The sequence below is a fragment of the Carettochelys insculpta genome, chromosome 9 (assembly GCF_033958435.1).
Source record: "Carettochelys insculpta isolate YL-2023 chromosome 9, ASM3395843v1, whole genome shotgun sequence".
NCBI classification, from domain to species: domain Eukaryota; kingdom Metazoa; phylum Chordata; order Testudines; family Carettochelyidae; genus Carettochelys; species Carettochelys insculpta.
In genome coordinates, this window is record NC_134145.1 from 63,101,679 (window position 1) to 63,119,702 (window position 18,024).

Below are 18,024 nucleotides of genomic sequence, written 5' to 3' on the forward strand. Positions count from 1 at the left end.
AATATGTGCTTAGTGGATTTCCACTTGGCATGGTTGAAGGAAGCTTCACAAGCTACTTCTGAGAGAGGTAAGTGGTGGTGTTCCCATTTCACAGGCCAGTAAAGTGAGGCCCAAACAGCAAAGAGCCGCAGCCTGAGATGGGAGCCCTTGCAAGCTTGGAATCCAGGGCTAAAGCCCACCCCTAACAGACTTCTAAACCACTCAGCCAAGATCATGAAGCAAGTCACTGACTGAGCCACAAACAGAAAGCGGGAGGCTTCCTGCTAAGTTCCTGGCACTAAGCATGAGACATCTGACATGTCTACAAGAGCTTGGGCAGAGAAATTTTTAAAGTCCCCCGGAGGTCAGGCACACCACCTCTGAATCTCAGTGGGATGTGGGTGTGGCACAGAGCGGCTGGCCTCCGTAAGTGGAGTGGGTTCACTCCCTGGATGACTGAGACTCAGTCCTAATGAGGCGCATGGTGATACTGGGATTCAAAGGCAAGAAGGAAGTGGCAGAGAGGGAGAAATGTGGCAAAGGAGGCGCCCCAAAGAGTGGCTAGGAGAGGCCCTGTGACAAGGCCAGTGCCCAGTGAGGTGGCCAAGACTTGTGTCTCTGGAAATAAAGACCCTGAAGTAGCAGGAGGCAGATTCGCGCAACCCATTGGACAGGAGGTAGCACCAAGGAAGGGCAAATATGGGCTGTTGTTTGGGGCGGCTGTTTCACCGGTCAGGGAACACTGAGGCCTTTGACTGCAAAGATGGAGTTGAGCCCCTGAAGCACTCAGGGCACAGAGATGGGATACTACAGATTTGCTTGAAGATTGCCAGCAGTTGTTTGGAAAACTGGTAAATAAACCCACACATGGGGGCTCACAGTGCTAAAAGGGGGGTCAGAGGAGCAAGTGGCAGGTCCATCAACCAGCACTCAGATGCTCAAGGGCAGCTGTTCCACAGTAGTGAAGATGGGGCAGCAAAGACTTCTGCAGGGGTTAGCTGGCAACCTGAATGAGCCCCCAAGGTAAACCTGAGGGCAGCCTGCCCCACCGTTCTTTTGCTGCTCTTGTTACTTGTGCTACCTCTACATGGCCATTGGGAGGTGTGACTGCAGCTTAGGCAGGTCTGGGAGGTGGCCCAGTGCTTGTGTTTCCAGAAATAAAGAACCAGTGTCCTCTCCCTGAATTCCCCACACTAAGCACTAGACAACTGGCATGTCTACAAGGACTTGGGTAGGGAAGTTTAAAGCCCTCCGGGGGAGGGGTGGGTAGGCATTCTACACAACCAGTACACGAAAATAGTAACAGAGAGGGAGCCGTGCTAGTCTATACACTAACAAAACAGAAAGCAGTCAAGCAGCACTTTAAAGACTAGCAAAATAGTTTATTAGGTGAGCTTTCGTGGGACAGACCCACTTCTTCAGACCAAGTGTTGGTCTGAAGAAGTGGGTCTGTCCCACGAAAGCTCACCTAATAAACTATTTTGCTAGTCTTTAAAGTGCTACTTGACTGCTTTCTGTTTTGATAGTACACAAAAATGAATAAGGTGAAGTAGGGGAGGGATAGCTCAATGGTTTGAGCTTTGACCTGCTAAGCCTACAGTTGTGAGCTCAGCCCTTGAGAGGGCCACATAGAAATAGATTTAAAAAAAAAAAAAAAGCATGTGTTGTGGCGGGGGGGTGCTTGGCCCTGCTGGGCAGGGGACTGGACTTGATGACCTCTTGAGGTCCCTTCCACCTCTGTGAGAAGTGTGTCTTATTACCTGTTAGTCTAAAAGTTATTTACTTGTTCCCTTAACACAAGAACTAGTGGTCACCAAACTAAATTAATAGATAGCAGGTTTAAAACAAAGAAAAGGAAGTATTTCTTCATACAAAACAGCCAACCTGTGGAGCTACTTGAGGGACCATGTTGCGAAGACCAGGGCTTCAACAGAGTTCCAAAAAGAACTAGATACATTCATGGAGGTTAGGTCCATCAATGGCCATTAGCTGTGATGGGCAGGGATGGTTTCCCTCACCTGCTGGTGAGAAGCTGGGAATGGGGGTCACTTGATGGTTACCTGTTCTGTTCATTCCCTCTGGGACACCTGGCATTTCCTACCCTCAGAAAACAGGAGACTGGGCTGGATGGTCCTTTGGTCTGACCCAGTGTGGCCATTCTTTTGTGTAGCTAGCTTAGTTGTATCTCCATCACCACGAACAATGGGAAAGAAGAAGGTGGAAAAGGGATGAGTAGCAAGAGCCATGTTGCCATGACAGCAGGGGTGAGCCTTTCCTGCAGTGCTGGGGTGGTTTGCTTGTACTGCTACCCCCCATTGCTGCAGCTTCCCCAGTACTACGAGAGCAAAGCTCAGCCAGGTGTCTCGCCGCGCTCTGCAGTCACACGTCCCACTGGCAGTGCAGACATACCCCTCAAATCAAGCTAGGCTGGGTCGAATTGCCCACACTGCAGTCCTACCTTGACTTGAGTCTTCACAGATCTCCCCGAGCACCACTTCTTGGGCACTCAGTTCTCTCCTCCTCCCTCCTGACCATGCAGGTTTCTCAACAAGTACCCAGTCGTGGGAGATGACCTGCCCAATGCCATTGTTTCTGGCCGCGTGCTGATGAAGCCCAACGTGAAGGAGCTCACTGAGACAGCGGTGATTTTTGAGGATGGGAGCCGGGAGGAGGATGTCGACGTCATGCTCTTTGCCACAGGATACACCTTCTCCTTCCCCTTCTTGGAAGAGAATGTCCTCAAAATCAACAACAGCCGCGTCCCCCTCTATAAGTTCGTCTTCCCGCCACACCTGGAGAAGCCCACGCTGGCTGTCATTGGCCTCCTCCAACCATTGGGCGCCATCATGCCCATCGCGGAGCTTCAAACCCGCTGGGCCACAAGGGTCTTTAAGGGTAAGGAAAATGGGCACTGGAGGTTCTGTACTTGCCCCCTCCACTAGCACTGCCCATCCGGATTCCACACATTTCTCTGCATCTCCGATCCAGATGGGGGCAAGCTCAGCCTGAGAACCTGTAGAGAACAGGATGGACCACACCCAAGTGCTAGGGCAGGGACTGGAGGTGGAGGTGCAGGAGAGGGCTGAAAGCCATGCTTGATGGCAAGCCAAGGAGCAGGGCATCAAATAGAGAGATAGTGTTGCCTAGTGGCTAGAGTGGTGGTCTGGGGACTCGAGAAGGCTGGGCTCCCTCCAAACCCTGCCAGTGATCTGGGGTGGGTCATTTCATCTCTTTGGGGTGAACATCCCTCTTTGTAAAATGAAATGTGGCCTTTACAGATATCAGTGAGAGGTCCTCCAGGGTTGAACTCAGCCTTTACTGAGGGCTTGTCTATACTATGCGGAAGAGCAACCCTGGTGTAGAGACACAAAATTTAACTATCTGGGGTCAGCAGTCGTCCCCCATACTCCTCAGTATCACAAGGAGCAAAGGAGATTGATGGGGGAGTTTCTCCCATTGTGCTCCCTCTGTGAAGATGGCCAGGTAAGTCAATTGCAGAAAAGTCGATTCTAGCAACACGATTGTAGCTAGAACTGCGTATCTGTAATCAGCTTACCTGCCTAGAGTAGACCCGCCAGAGGTGTCTTTATCCTCAGTAGCTTATTGCCACTTTCATCACTCAGGCAACCTCCCTCCGGGGAGGCCACTGCTATTCCTGCTCCTTGTATCGCTTCCTTCCTCATCCTCTGTCAGCCCAACTCCAGCGGCCTGTAACTTACATTTTTGTGCTGCCTGCCAAGCTGAGCTGCAGCCTCATAAAATACATGGGCCGTAGCACAGTTCCTAGTCAGTGCCTCTGGTTCATTGACTTGTTTAGTTTATAGAAAGCTCAGTCTAGTGACACCTGTAGTACTGCTAAGCTGTGTGACCTTGTAACAGTCCCTAACCAGTGTTCCCGGTAAGCTGGGGGCTTGTGTGCCTGCTCGGAAGGGACTCAGATGCCACCAGCCTGATTAAGAGAGTGCCTGCAGCTAGGTTTTTTTCTACTAATGGTGCACATTGGCACACGGTTCAGTGAACATTGCCTTTACCTGTTCTCCACTTCATTTTCCCCGGCTTTAAAGGGCCCATAAAAACAGACAAAATAGTGTTGTGAAACATCCTTTATCAGAGACGGTAAAACTCTTGGTGATCCCCACAAGAGTCGCCCTCTCTCAGTACAAAATATTCTGCTTCCTCAGGTCTGCTTAAGTTACCTTCACCAGATGACATGATGGCTGACATTACCAAGAAGATAAAGGAGAATGAGAAACGGTAGGAGACTGCTTGATAGAATGGTAAAGTGTTGATTGTGATGAGCAAGGGTGACCAATGCAATCTTAACACAATAGTGTGTCTCTGCCTCCCCCTTGTGGCTGGACTATAATCATAGAGTCCTAGGGCTGGAAGGGACCTAAGAAGGTCATTGAGTCCAGCCCCCTGCCTCAAGCAGGATCAACCCCTACTAAGTCATCCCAGCCAGGACCTTGTCAAGCCAGGACTTAAAAACCTCCAGGGATGGAGATTCCACCACCTCTCTCGATAGCACATTCCAGTGCTTCACCCCCGTCCTCGGGAAATAGTTTTTCCTAATATACAACCTACACCTCCCCCCTGTAACTTCAGGCCATTGCTTCTTGTTCTGCCATCAGACACCACTGAGAACAGCCTCTCCATCCTCTTTAGAGCCCCACTTCAGGAAGCTGAAGGCTGCTATCAAATCGTGCCCCACACTTTTCTTCTGTAAATTAAATAAGCACAGTCTAAGACCCATCTAAGAAGGTCTGAATTTCTTCCTGCCTTCAGCCTAAAGCATGTGGTCCTTTGTCCCATGGAGTTGTAGGTTCCCTGACCCAGTCCCTACAGACAGACTTGCCCAACTGTATTGTGTGCATATCAGTCACTAGTACTGGTCTTTTCCAGTATCCATGCAGAATCCTGACAATTTCTGCACAGTCTCAGAGTCTGGGTTCCAGGAGAAGGAAATTGAGTGCCAGCCAGCCCTACTACTCAACTGTCTGTGGCTGTAGCCTATCTCTCAACCATGCCAGCATCTCCTCTGATCCATTCAATGGGCTGGAAATGCAAGCATCCCAAATGTTCCCTTCTCCTAACAACACCAGATAACTGAGCTCCTTAAAAAGAAAATGCCTACAAGATGCTCGGCATTTCCATAGGCAGTTTGGTCTTTCTAACTAGTTACTTAGTTAATAGCTTGCTGCTTATTGTGCATATATGACAGCCACATTTGGGCTGAGATGGAAAAAGGAGGTCCCTCTCTAGCCATTAAAATCACCCAGCACTTTTCAAAACCATAGCAGAATCTGGGAATCCTGCTCAAACTTAAACCAAGGATATCCTATTTTGCTTCTTTAATTGAGAAGCAGCTAAATGTCAGTGGAGTGCAGCAGGTGTGAGTACCGACCAATGTGTTTATTTTAGACGTGATAACAGATTAGGTCTTGCTTATGTGATGTATGCTGGACGATACCTGCTCTATGGCTGGCTAGTCATTTGGAAGTTGGTTGTTCCAAATAACTCAGTTGTTTAATATTGTTTTTGCTAAGGGTTTGATTGCCTTGAATTAAAGGAACCCAACTGGGTAAGATTTCCTGTAGGATAAGGTCTGACCCAAAGCCCGCTGAATCAGTATGGCTATGTCTACATTAGCACACTACGTCGAAGTAGCCTATTTTGAAGTAAGAACATCAAAATAGGCTACTTCGATGTGTATTGTCTACACGTCCTCCAGGGCTGGTGCCGTCGACGTTCAACATCGAAGTAGTGATGGGGAACATTGAAAGGAGACACCCCAGAAGGAAATGCAGAGCGTCCACACACACAAGCACTCTCCGTCGAAATAAGGGGCCAGCAAAGCCTGCGGAGCGGGTCACAGGCTGGACTAGCCCTTCTGGGGCAAGAGCAAGCCACTCCTTTAAAAGGGCCCCTCCCAGACACGCACAGCACGAGGTCCACAGAGCCGACAACCGGTTGCAGACCCCGTGCACACAGCATGGACCCCCAGCTGCAGCAGCAGCAGCCAGAAGCCCTGGGCTAAGGGCTGCTGCACACGGTGACCATAGAGCCCTGCAGGGGCTGGACAGAGCGTCTCTCAACCCCTCAGCTGATGGCCGCCATGGAGGACCCTGCTATTTCGATGTAGTGGGACGCGGATCATCTACACATGCCCTACTTCGACGTTCAACATTGAAGTAGGGCGCTATTCCCATCTTCAGATAGGAATAGCGATTTTGACGTCTCACTGCCTAACGTCGATTTCAATGTTGCAGTAGCGCACGGCGTGTGTAGACGTGACACGTGCTATTTCGACGTTGTGCCAGCTACTTCGAAGTAGCCAGCTAGTATAGACGCACCCTATAAGTATCTTTCCATTCATTTCAGTGGGCTTTATATCAAGCCCATAATATAGCCAATCAGATGCTTGCAAAATGCTTGGATTATTTTTGACTGGAACTAGAGAATTGCCAAGACAGCTTTGGATCTTGTTATGTTTCACAACACAGAAAAATTAGATACAAACATCAATATTCTTGCTGGTAGGGTAGCACGGTAGCAGCTTTCTTTTTAAGAATTTAGGACCATAGCACATGAACCCAAAAGCAGTGTGAAACAAAGCAGGCTGCTCCCAAAGGCAGAGAGGCACTACTCACTTACCTTGTCCTGGTTGGGATCTTTGCAGATGCATCTAGATCACATACTTCCCTCAAACCCTTCTGCTTGCAAGCAGAACCAGGAGATGACCCTTTAAATGTAAAGTGGTAGATCATAGTTTTTGCTATGCCAGAGGTCTCAACATCTTTATCTCTGGGGAAGGTCAGATCTGAATCTCATCCTAGTAGTCTCAGACACGTCTGGGTAACCATTCAATCTCAAACCAATTAGGTTCATATGACTTGTCTCTTTTGTCCCAAGGTACGTCCCCAGCCAGCATATTACCCTACAGGTGCAGTACATCGATCACGTGGACGAACTTGCCTCCCTGTCAGGCGTGAAACCCAACCTGCCATTCCTCTTCCTAACGGATCCAAAGCTGGCCCTGGAAGTGTTCTTCGGCCCATGCACACCAGCTCAGTTCCGGCTGACTGGACCAGGGAAGTGGGATGGTGCCAGAAAGAGCATCCTGACCCAGAGACAGCGCATTGTGAGGGCCACAAAAACACGGGCTCTGAAAACCTGCTCTGACAATGACACCAGCCTGGCCTCATCTCTGTGCCTTAAAGTAATGGGGCTGCTCGTTCTTTTGGCTGCCGTTTTTGCTTATTTGTAAGTAGCCATGTGTGGGTCCCCTGGGCCACTGCATGGCTACAGAATGAGAAGAACCATGATGTTAAACTGGCCTTTGCTTTGCACCACTGTTATGCTTGCGCTCCGTGGCTCTTTGTTGGCTTCCTGCTCAAAGCCACCCTGCATGGGATTGTCACAGTAACATCACAGGCAAGTATGCTATTGTAAGGAGCTTTGCAAGATTCACTGCATCCATCCTAGGGAGGCCGGCGCTGCTGGCCTGACCACTAGGTGCCCTATTATCCTGGTCTTGTTCTCAGTACACCTGGACTTGGGAAATGGTCCCTACCTTCTCTCCTCTGCAGTCAACTTGGCTGGTGACTCTCCAGTGTAGATCCAGTTGCTATGCCAGCTACCGATCCCGTCTGAAAGGCTCACCCCAGAGCACGCAGGGCGCATCAACATCCTGCTTTCCACCCATGCCTGGGGGGAAGAGGCAGCTATAGGAGGTTTGCCATGCAGCCTAGACTCCCGAGGGCCAAGAGAACCCCTTGGCAAGGGGCTCATGGGTGGTTTTCACTCACTGGGATGGCTGAAAGGGAGCAGAGGAAGCCAACGCATCTGCCCCCCAGGTGCTGATTGTGGTTCCTTCACCCTCTTGAAATAGAACGTTCAGTCTTCCAGCTGGACACCAGCGTTCCAGGGGCTATGCCAGTAGGTGCAGCTAGCATGACTGATAGTGGTGGTAGAACAATGTCCATTCTGGGCTATCACTGAGACAAAGACAGATGATGAGGCAAAGGCAGGTGACCTCAGCTAGCTTGCTTCTCTCACAATCATGGCCTTGTTGCAGAAGGAAAGGAGACTAGAAGGAACTGTCTTTCACCCTTAAGCGCAGAGGCTGGGAACTTTTCACAAAACCCTGGTGGGATCCACCCTCGGGCTGACAATAAAGTTCCTTTTAGAGAACGCATCAGACAAATAGCTGGGACAGGACCCTGGGCTTTCAATTCTGCTCCCTTGTTCCCTTACCTTGGAGGGCTGTGGGATCTCCGGTCCCTACGCCCACCACATGCCTGTGCACAGTCTGGAGATTTCTTATTCTCAACCATTTAAATCTGTCTGGATAATTAAGTACCCTTGGCTTTTGGCTTTAATTAACACAAAGGGGTCCAATTTTCTGCCTAATCGCCTAGTTAGGTCTCTACACTGTGAATTATTCTCTTAGCTGTTTGCTCTTTGGTCTGCTGGCATGGCTTTGGTATCGAGGACAGTTAATCTGCCACACCTGAATCCCATCCTGGCACCCCTTATTGGGACAGAACTTCCACGGGCAGACTGGTGTGGGTGAGAATAATACCACAGTCTGATTTCAGCTGTTGGGTTTAGAGAAAGGGTGTTGGGTGGTATCAATAGCATGTGAGCCACAAGAAGTCTGACTGGATAACCTGGTGGTCTCTTCAGCCTTAGAACTCTGGGTCTTTGCCATTGCTTGGAAACTGTTGTGATGCCACAAACGATCATGACAGCAGATGGAGAATAAGCAGCAGAACAGGCTGGATGTGGACAGAAATTCTGTTTCTGTTTACAAACATGCAAGCCTATAGATGTCAGTGAGGTGATCCTCTGGGGGCAGGACTTTCCCACCTGTTTACAAGCATTACTTCTCAGAACGTTTCCTACAGCATAACCTCACCATCCAGTCTCAAAGTAATGCTTGTAAACCAGGAGGCAATAGCTTACAAGGGCAGAACTGTTTGCAAAGCGATTTTTCTCCCAGGTTTTCTATATGGGCTCAGTAGCTGCTTATGAGCTTCTGGGCACTTTGTGATCATAAGTAAAAATCTCAGTTCTTTATAACTCTGCTGTTTGTATTCCTGACTAACACCTGTCCCAGGCAGGGAATCAGCATTTAAAAGGTTACAAAAGTAACTACTGATCTGCAGGCAATTCTGAACAACATACAAATCCACGTGTGGCCAACCATTACTGACGTCCCGTTTTGTCCATACCAACCTCCTGGGGCATCCGTACCAAAGAATAGCTGTACTAAGCTGGCCTCAAGCTTGCGTTGTTTTTCTGAAAATAAATGTCTCCCAAACAAACGTGTCCTTTTCAGAAATTGCTTTTTACCCCCTGTCTAAGTACAGAATGAGTAAGAGGAGAAGTCAGCAAATCCAAGTGTCTTTTCAGAGTCCCCTGAAGAATAAACAAGTCTTTGCTGATAATGATTTACGACTACAAGCCCTAGAACTGGGAAGAGACCTCAAGACCGCAGCCAGGCTGCGCCCCAGCCTGCCCAGGCAGCCAGAGAAGTTGGGCAGCTTTGGGAAGGCAATGCCTTGCCCGTGTTACTCACTGCCCATGCCGCTGCAGGCCAAACAGCGGGCACTTCTCTACATGAACTGTGTAGAGAGAAGAGGCCGTCTCCACTATCTTGCAGGCTCGGAGCACGTCAGGGCAGGAGAAGGCACGGCCAGGTGCTTTTTAGACTCTGGGGCTTCCTCCACCCCTGCTAAAGCCACTGAATCAGGGTCACGAGGTGCTCAGCAGCTCCCGAAGGGAGCAGACCTAAGCCACTTGCCATCAGGCTTTGCATTGGCCCAGAGGAGATACAAAATGTATGGAAGGAACCACATTATCAAGCAGATGCTGCACCGGAACTACCCAAGGGCCAAGCCTATTGGGAACACTGGCAGCCACCTAGAGCTGTGTCTACATGTGCACGCTACTTCGAAGTAGCGGCACTAACTTCAAAATAGCGCCCGTCATGGCTACACGTGTTGGGCGCTATTTCAAAGTTAACATCGACGTTAGGCGGCGAGACGTCGAAGTCGCTAACCCCATGCGGGGATGGGAATAGCGTCCTACATCGACGTTCAACGTCGAAATAGGGAATGTGTAGTCGTTGCGCGTCCCGCAACATCGAAATTGCGGGGTCCTCCATGGCAGCCATCAGCTGAGGGGTTCAGAGACGCTCTCTCTCCAGCCCCTGCGGGGATCTATGGTCACCATGTGCAGCAGCCCTTAGCCCAGGGCTTCTGGCTGCTGCTGCTGCAGCTGAGGGTCCGTGCTGCATGCACAGGGTCTGCAACCAGTTGTCGGCTCTGTGGATCTTGTGCTGTTTAGTGCAAGTGTGTCTGGGAGGGGCCCTTTAAGGGAGCGGCTTGCTGTTGAGTCCGCCCCGTGACCCTGTCTGCAGCTGTGCCTGGCACCCTTATTTCGATGTGTGCTACTTTGGCGTGTAGACGTTCCCTCGCTGCGCATATTTCGATGTGGTGCTGCACAACGTCGATGTTGAACATCGACGTTGCCAGCCCTGGAGGACGTGTAGATGTTATTCATCGAAATAGCCTATTTCGATATCTCCACATTGAAATAGGCTACTTCGATGTAGACTTCAGGTGTAGACGTAGCCTAGGAAAGCTTCAGGTGCCGCCCAGCTGATTAGCAGAGGGCCCACAGCCAGCAACATGCGTTTCTGTTGGTGGTGCGCATCTGCACGTGCCTTGGTGCACATAACAAAATTTATTCTGCACGTGGATGGAAACAAGCTAGCAGGAACATTGCCTGCAACTCTCGCCTCTCTGCCCTTAAAAACATCAGCCCTCTCGCCCCCTGCGATTTTTGCTGTCCCAGACTAGGAAGATGCCACTGAACACCTTCCCCCACTAGGTGGCGACGATGACCTGCAAGAAGGAAACTCAGTTCTCATCCAGTCGCCAGTCCCGCTCAGGGGCTGCACGCCGGCTGGTCCGCGAGCCAGCAGCCGCTTTGTAAAACCAACTGAATGTCAGGGCCCCAGTCTGCCCAGGGGAGAGGGTCTGGGAGCACCGGGCAACAAGAGGCCACAAAACATCACCAGACATATTGCAATGCAGCTCCCGGGTGCGCTGGAAACACCAGGGGACATTAATTTGTCCTTTCCAGCTGGGGCTGGAGAGGCCTGAAAAAATAAGACAAAAGCCTTCTGGCCCAGCCAGCCCAGCCCAGCCCCAGCTAACTGCAGCACTGTCCTCATGCCAGGCCTTGTGGGAGAGTTGTCAGCTGTCTTCTCTAGGGCCTGCCCCCAGGGATGCTCCCCCTGACGCCACCAGGCCTGGAGGAGGGGGGTCCCATGACAGTCCTCCACCCCTTTCCCCTGCGTGTGAAGGGATGGAATGAGGGCTGGGGGACAGGGGCAGCGTTCCCTCTAACTTTTTTTCCATCCATGGGCAGAATAACATTTGTTATGTGCAGCAAGGCATGTAGGGATGTGCACCACCAATGGAAACACAAGCTGCCGGCTGCGGGCGCATTGCTAACCAGCTGGGCAGCCCTTGACCCTCTCTGGGTGGCCACCCCAGCGCTCTGGGAATGCAGGTGGGTAGGGAATCCTACCTGGTCTCTCTTCCGACCCACAGGGCCGTCCTCAATGGAGAGGGGGACTGGGGCAACCGGCTCTGCATGCCCCAGGCCCTGCCCCTCCTGTGTTCTGCCCCCGCTCTGCCCTTTGCTCCTTTGCATAAACCTGATGCTGGAATGAACCTGGTGCCACATGGTACTGGATCTTACCCAGACACATAATGAGCTTACAGTCCAAGTAGCCAAGACAGACAGTGTGCAGGAAGGGAAACTGAGGCACAGACCTGCACTGATCCGGCAGGCCAGTGGTAGAGCTGAGAGTAGGCACCAGACCTGCTGGAAACCCAGTCCAGCCCCGTACACACTAGGTCACAATGTACGTAACTTAGGGTTTGTTTTAAAGCATTCTAGGCCAGTTCCTCAACTGGTGTAAGTTGATGTCACACCTCTGGCTTCCGTAGGGCCACGCCAGTTGGCATCAGCTGCAGCTCTTGCTCCCTGTACCACCAGCGGTCCCAGGCGTTACTGCAGTCAAGGCCTCCGCTGATGCTCCTTGTGTATTACAAACCAGACGGTTGCTTTGCTGCGGTGTAACGGAGGCCTCTGACACAGACGTGAGGCCTGAGAGCCAGGCCCATGCCTCTGACCTGGCTGGTTTCTCCCGTGGGGTGGGGAAGGCCGGGCAGAGGCCAGGCCAGGGTAAACACTCTGCTTTGTTTGCATTAGGGAAAAAAAAATCCCCCTTGGTTTCATAAGAGAATTCTTTACACGCCTGTAATTCTAACTTGCAGACCGGCTGCTTCAGAGCCTCATCTGGCGCTCAGACAAATTCAGAACTGGGATAAGACGTCCTTCCAAACAGAAAGACAATGTGGTTGTTGATGCTTTCCAGCTTTGCCACCCGCCCCCCCAGTGGAACGGATCCCCAGACTTCTGGCCCAGCAGGATGGCCTGTCTCTTGGGTGCACAGGTGGGCTGTGGTTAGCCTCATGGGGGCAATGGGAGAATGGGAGAGAATAGCCACAGGAGGGAGCAACGGGGCGTGGGGGCTGAAATCCAGCTTTGCATTGCGGGTGGCTCGGAGGGGCCCCTCGCCAGTTGGGGTGCATGAATGGACTGAAGCGTGGGTCCCACAGAACGGTCTGCACCTATGCAATGACGACCCTCAGCGTCTACCTGTGTCAGGCATGACCCTCGTGCATAAGGACTTGAGGCCCACACAGAGCTTGCAGGCTACAGACAGGCTTTGGGCTTGAGAGAGATCCATGTTACCTGGGGAGTGGGGGTCGGCATAAGTAGTTTTATGTAAGCAGGGAAGCAGTAACAGATTATCTCAGGCTTCACACGCTTGTCCCTGTAGGGGCCAGGCCCCTTTTGTAGTACATAGCATAGAGCCTCTCTCTGTCATGGAGTGTGGGACACTGGTTTTCTAGGAAGCACCAGATTTCGGTCTCTGCTGAAAAAGGGGCATAGGGCCTATGGCTCCCCGATCTTGTATGTCCAAACGGAGTCTTCCAGTGTCTTCTGCTGGAGGGGCTTCCCCCCACCCTGGCATCTGGGCTAGCCAGGACCAGTATGTCATTTGTTTGCAGCTCCTCTCTCTATTGTTTCGCAGGCGTGTTATTTTGACCAGTGGTTTCTCTTTCTTTGAGACCTCAGCAAACACTTATGCAATCCTTGTGTTTGGCACCCCTTTTCAGCAGGATGCTTGCCGGTGTGCCAGGGGCCTGGGATTGGTCTGAACAGGAGACGCTTGGCCTGCTGGGATGAGTCTCAGGTTTCCAGAGTTAATCTCCTGCGGAGCTTGTACGCCCTTGGATGGCATCCATCCAAGAAGGCCAAGTCACTTTGGTAAAATGGAGCAAACTCATCCAGTGGGTAGGGAGTTCTCGTAGGCACGTGTTTGCCCCCCTGTGCATTAGAATAACCCAGGCTGAAGTTATGTGTAGTCTATGCGGAAAATCAACCCTGTCAGGGTTGATCTTCTAGAGTTCAGTTTTGCACACCTGATAGAGATGTACACAATCGAACTATCTGGGGTTGGCAGTCAACCCCTGAACTCCTCCGTATTGTGAGGCGTAAGGGAGGCTGATGGGAGATTTTTCTCCTGTCAACCTCCTCTGTGAAGACGGCCAGGTAAGTCGATTGTCGATAAGTCGATTCCAGCTACACAATTGCCATAGCTAGAATTGCATATCTATAATCAACTGACCTGCCTAGTGTAGAGTCAGCCTCAGTCAGCCCATCTTTTCTGGATCTGTCTATGTAAGTATGTCTCATGTTTCCTTTCAAGGTAGGGGCAGAAGAAGACAATCCCATCTGTACTAAGGGTGACTTTTCACACGATGCTCTCACTCTTCCAATAGTAATATTGCTCACTTTTCACCCGTCGACGTCAAAGGGTTTTACAAAGCAGACCGGTCTCTCTATCCCACTTTGTAGACCGGGAATACCCAGGTATGGGAGAAGTTCAAAGGACAAAAGGTCGTGCCAAAGACTTTCCAACGTGGGTGTCCAAAGTTGAGTCCTTTGATGCATGTGGCGTGTGTGATGTTGGCATAGTTTGCCCAGAGCCAGCCCTTTCAAACAGTGTGCTCCTTGCTCCGTAAATTCAGCGCAGAAGGCGGCCACCTCAGCCTTTAAACTTCAGACCAATATAGTCCATGTATTGCACAGCTCCAGCTGAAGATGAATTGGATGGTTAGGCCCTGACCCAGGCCTGCAGCACTGGGTTAGGACCAGGGCACTCCACCCCATCTCAGCTTCAACCCCAGCGCTCCTCAGAAGAAGAAGTGGGCAAGCCTGCTAGGCAAAGTAGGGAAATGTAGCCTAAGAGCCACATTTTTAATTAATTGGAGGAGAAGAAGGCAACCAGGAAACATCAACGTGGTTCCATCAAGGGCAAGTCACGCCTGACCATCTTGATTGTCTTCTATGATGGGATCAGTGACTCTGTGGATATGAGGAAGATGGTGGATGTGAAACACCTTGATTTAGGCAAACCTTTTGATACGGTCTCCCACAGTATCCTTGTCAGCAAATTAGAAGAAGCAAAGCTCGGACAAATGGCCTACGAGGTGGACGAAAATCTGGCTAGACCATCATGCTCAATGGGTAATGGTCAATGGCTGGATGTCTAATTGACAGACAGAATGCCCCAAGGGTCTGTTCTAGGGCTGGTTTTGTTCAACATCTTTTTTTAACAATCTGGAGGAGGGGATGGATTTCACCCTCAGCGGGTTTGTGGATGACACTAAGTTGCGGGGGAGAGGTAGATACGCTGGAGAGTTGGGATAGAGTGCAAATTGACTCGGACAAATTGGATGCACCTGGCACCAAAAGAAGCCTGTTGAGGTTCAACAAGGACAAGTGCGGATCCTTAAACTTGGGATAGAAGAATCCCAAGCACTGCTACAGGCTGGGGCCCAACTAGCTGAGCAACAGTTCTGCAGAAAATGACCGGGGATTACAGTGAAGGAGAGGCTGGAGATGAGCCAACCATGTGCCCTTGTGGCAAAGAAGGCTAACGGCATAAAGACATAATGGTCCCCTGGGGCGGAGTCTGGCAGATCCCCCACTGCACCTGCTCTACAGAGGGTGAGTCTTAAAGCCTTAGCGAGGAAGCTTTAGCATAATCAGTAACAGTGCATATGTCTCTACTGCAGTGACATATGCAGCTTGCTGTGTAGGTCAAGCTGTTGGCCATCATATTAGAACCAGCCTTCAAGACCTCCATTGCCAGAAACTCTACCACAAACCTTCCCCCATCCAAGCTCAACCCCCACTTTCCACAGCTCTTCTACTAGCTCAGTTAAAACGCAGGTCTGGCTACCAAATTATCCAAATGAGATCAGGCAGCTGCGACAGGGGCAGGCTGCCATAGTGTGTTCTAATTCTCTACCTCCTCTGCGTCAAACATTAATGTCATGAGTGCTGGAGCTAAGGGTGCCATGCACCCACAGGTCAGTCCCCTCTTTGCTGACCAGCCACGGTCACTGATCGGACAGTCTTCGCTCCAGGGTCACTTTCTGGACCGGAGGAGGCAGGAAGCCATTCTGCCAACCTGTGTTTCTGGCTCTGGGGCCCCTCGTTGCTGAGCTGACCTTGCTGTTTTCTACAGTGGATGGAAAAAGTGGTTTTTTTTGTTTGCTTGTGTTTGGTTTTGTACTTTTCCAGGGGAAAATTTTAAAAATGCTGAAATTTCACTCCATTTTCTTTCCATTTGGGAGAATGTCAGATCTCCCCCACCCCCACCCCCCCTTCCCACTGCCTTTTCTAGTGGCAAAATTTGCAGATACACAACCCAGTTTGTTTGAAATCGCTCTTTGATCAAAAAACCAGTCAAACGAAAAATCTTCTCGAAAGTAGCGCTCCAGGGCAGCGATTCCCAAGCTTCTGGAGCCGACAGAACACCAAACGATCATATCTATTGTGCGGAACACCTGTGAAATTTTTTTCAAAAAAGAATTATCAGACAAAAAAACAAAACAAAACAAAACAAAACCCGAGCAACAAACAGCAACATCTACAGCAATAACAAAATGAAGTAATTTAATCAGGCATCACAGCGACGAAGAAGGCACTTTGTGCCTGGTTTCGATAACAGGAAATACACACTTGGAGTTGGTTTTCCAAAGGCTGGCAGAACACTGGTGAGTGGTTTGTGAAACGTTGTTTAAGAAACATTGCTCTAGGAGATAGGGCACCGGACTGGGAGTCAGGGGACCTGAGTTTTCACTCCACACTCTTCCATCAGCCTGCTGTAGGACTTCAGGCAAAACCTTTCCCCTTCCCCATGCTTCTGTTTCGCCTCCTGCCCTTTGTCTGCCTGAGCTGCAGAGACCATATTCTCTTTGGCATAGAGGTTGCCTCTCCCTTTGGAGTTGTACAGCAATAGGAGCAGTCTTGGTTGGATCCTCTGCTAATGTGGTAGTGGATGAATAGATGGCCAAGAAACCCCTGGTGTTCCAGGTGAATTGTGAAGCCACTTCCCCAGGCCAGATGACAAACAGCGATGCCCCTCATTTTTGGAGTTACCTTCAGGCCCACGGAGAATAATACTGAGCACATCCAAGGCCATTCCCAGTGCGGTGTTGGACCCAGGACAAATCAGCCCCCACTGGCCTGGGTGCTCTGCTCTCCAGCAGATTCCTGGTTGTGCCGGGCAGCAGGTGGGAGCCCAGGGACACTGCAGTCTCCTGGTGGGTTTTGTGCTATGTACAAGGTGGAACTAGAACCACCATCTGCCTCACCATCACCTGTGTCCCTTAATCCCTATCCAGCTACTCCTCCTTTCAGACCTGATGGAACGGCTCTCCTGGCACTTGAGCTATTACTGGGCTCTTTCTGTGCCCTCCCATAACCAGCACCCTCCTGACGCCTGCTTCATTTTGATGGCAAGGCAAGAACTAACCAAGGTGTTGTAACTGCCATTCTGGGAGGAAATGGTAGCTGGAAGGACAGTGGGGCCCAGACAGCCAGTGTGTAAGAATAGACCTGGGGTGAGTGGGTGCTGTAGGTTCCCCAGAGCCTTCTGAGGAGTTAGAGATGCTAATCCCCATCCTCCCAGAACGTTACCCCCCCACACACACATGTCCACGTCTTTCCCAACCTTCCCAGCTCATGTCATCTCCTCCCAGCCCTTATGGCCACTCTGGGGCTTTGAATCTCAGAATCCTAGATTTTAGTGCTGGAAGGGACCTCAGGAGGTCATTGAGTCCAGCCCTCTGCCTAAAGCAGGATCAACCCCAATTAAATCATCCCAGCCAGGACTTTGTCAAGTCTGGACTTAAAAGCCACTAGGGATGGAGATTCCACCACCTGTCTTGGTAACACATCCCAGTGCTTCACCGGGCCTGCAGCTTCTAGAGACCCCTCTGCATGGGGCAGGAAGTAGCATTAGAACCGAGGTGGGAGGGCATTCGGGGAAGTCCTCTGCAACACAAGGTCCAGGCAGGAATCAGGGTTGGTCACTGCTGCCCACTGACCCATTGCCTGGGAAGAGCAGCACATTAGACAACTTAGTTCCTAAGCAGGAAGCACAAATCTCCCAGCCCTTCCCCAGTTTCCACTCCAGAACTGCCAAGCTCCAACCCTCCCCCCAGTCCTTGCACAGACACAGCCTCCCACAGTCCTGCCTCTGGCAGGGACGGGGGCGTGAAAGCACCTTGCTCTCTATGGGAAACTCCTCCCACATGTCCTTTGCTTTCCTGGAAATAAGAGGTACCAGGAAAGACATTTGCTTTCCCCTCTGCCTGCCTGAAATCCACACGCAGGCACCAGGGACCTGGCTGGGGCTGAGAGGGAGCAAAGGTAACAGGGAGAGTGGGGCAGGCTAACGAGAAGATGGGGCTAATGGAGTGTGGGTGATTGTGAAACTGAACAGCAGTGGGACCTTTGAGATTCACTGTCCTGCCTCTCTGGGGCAGTCAATAGCTCCATTCCATTCCCACGGCTGGTGTCCATCCCACCGCACAG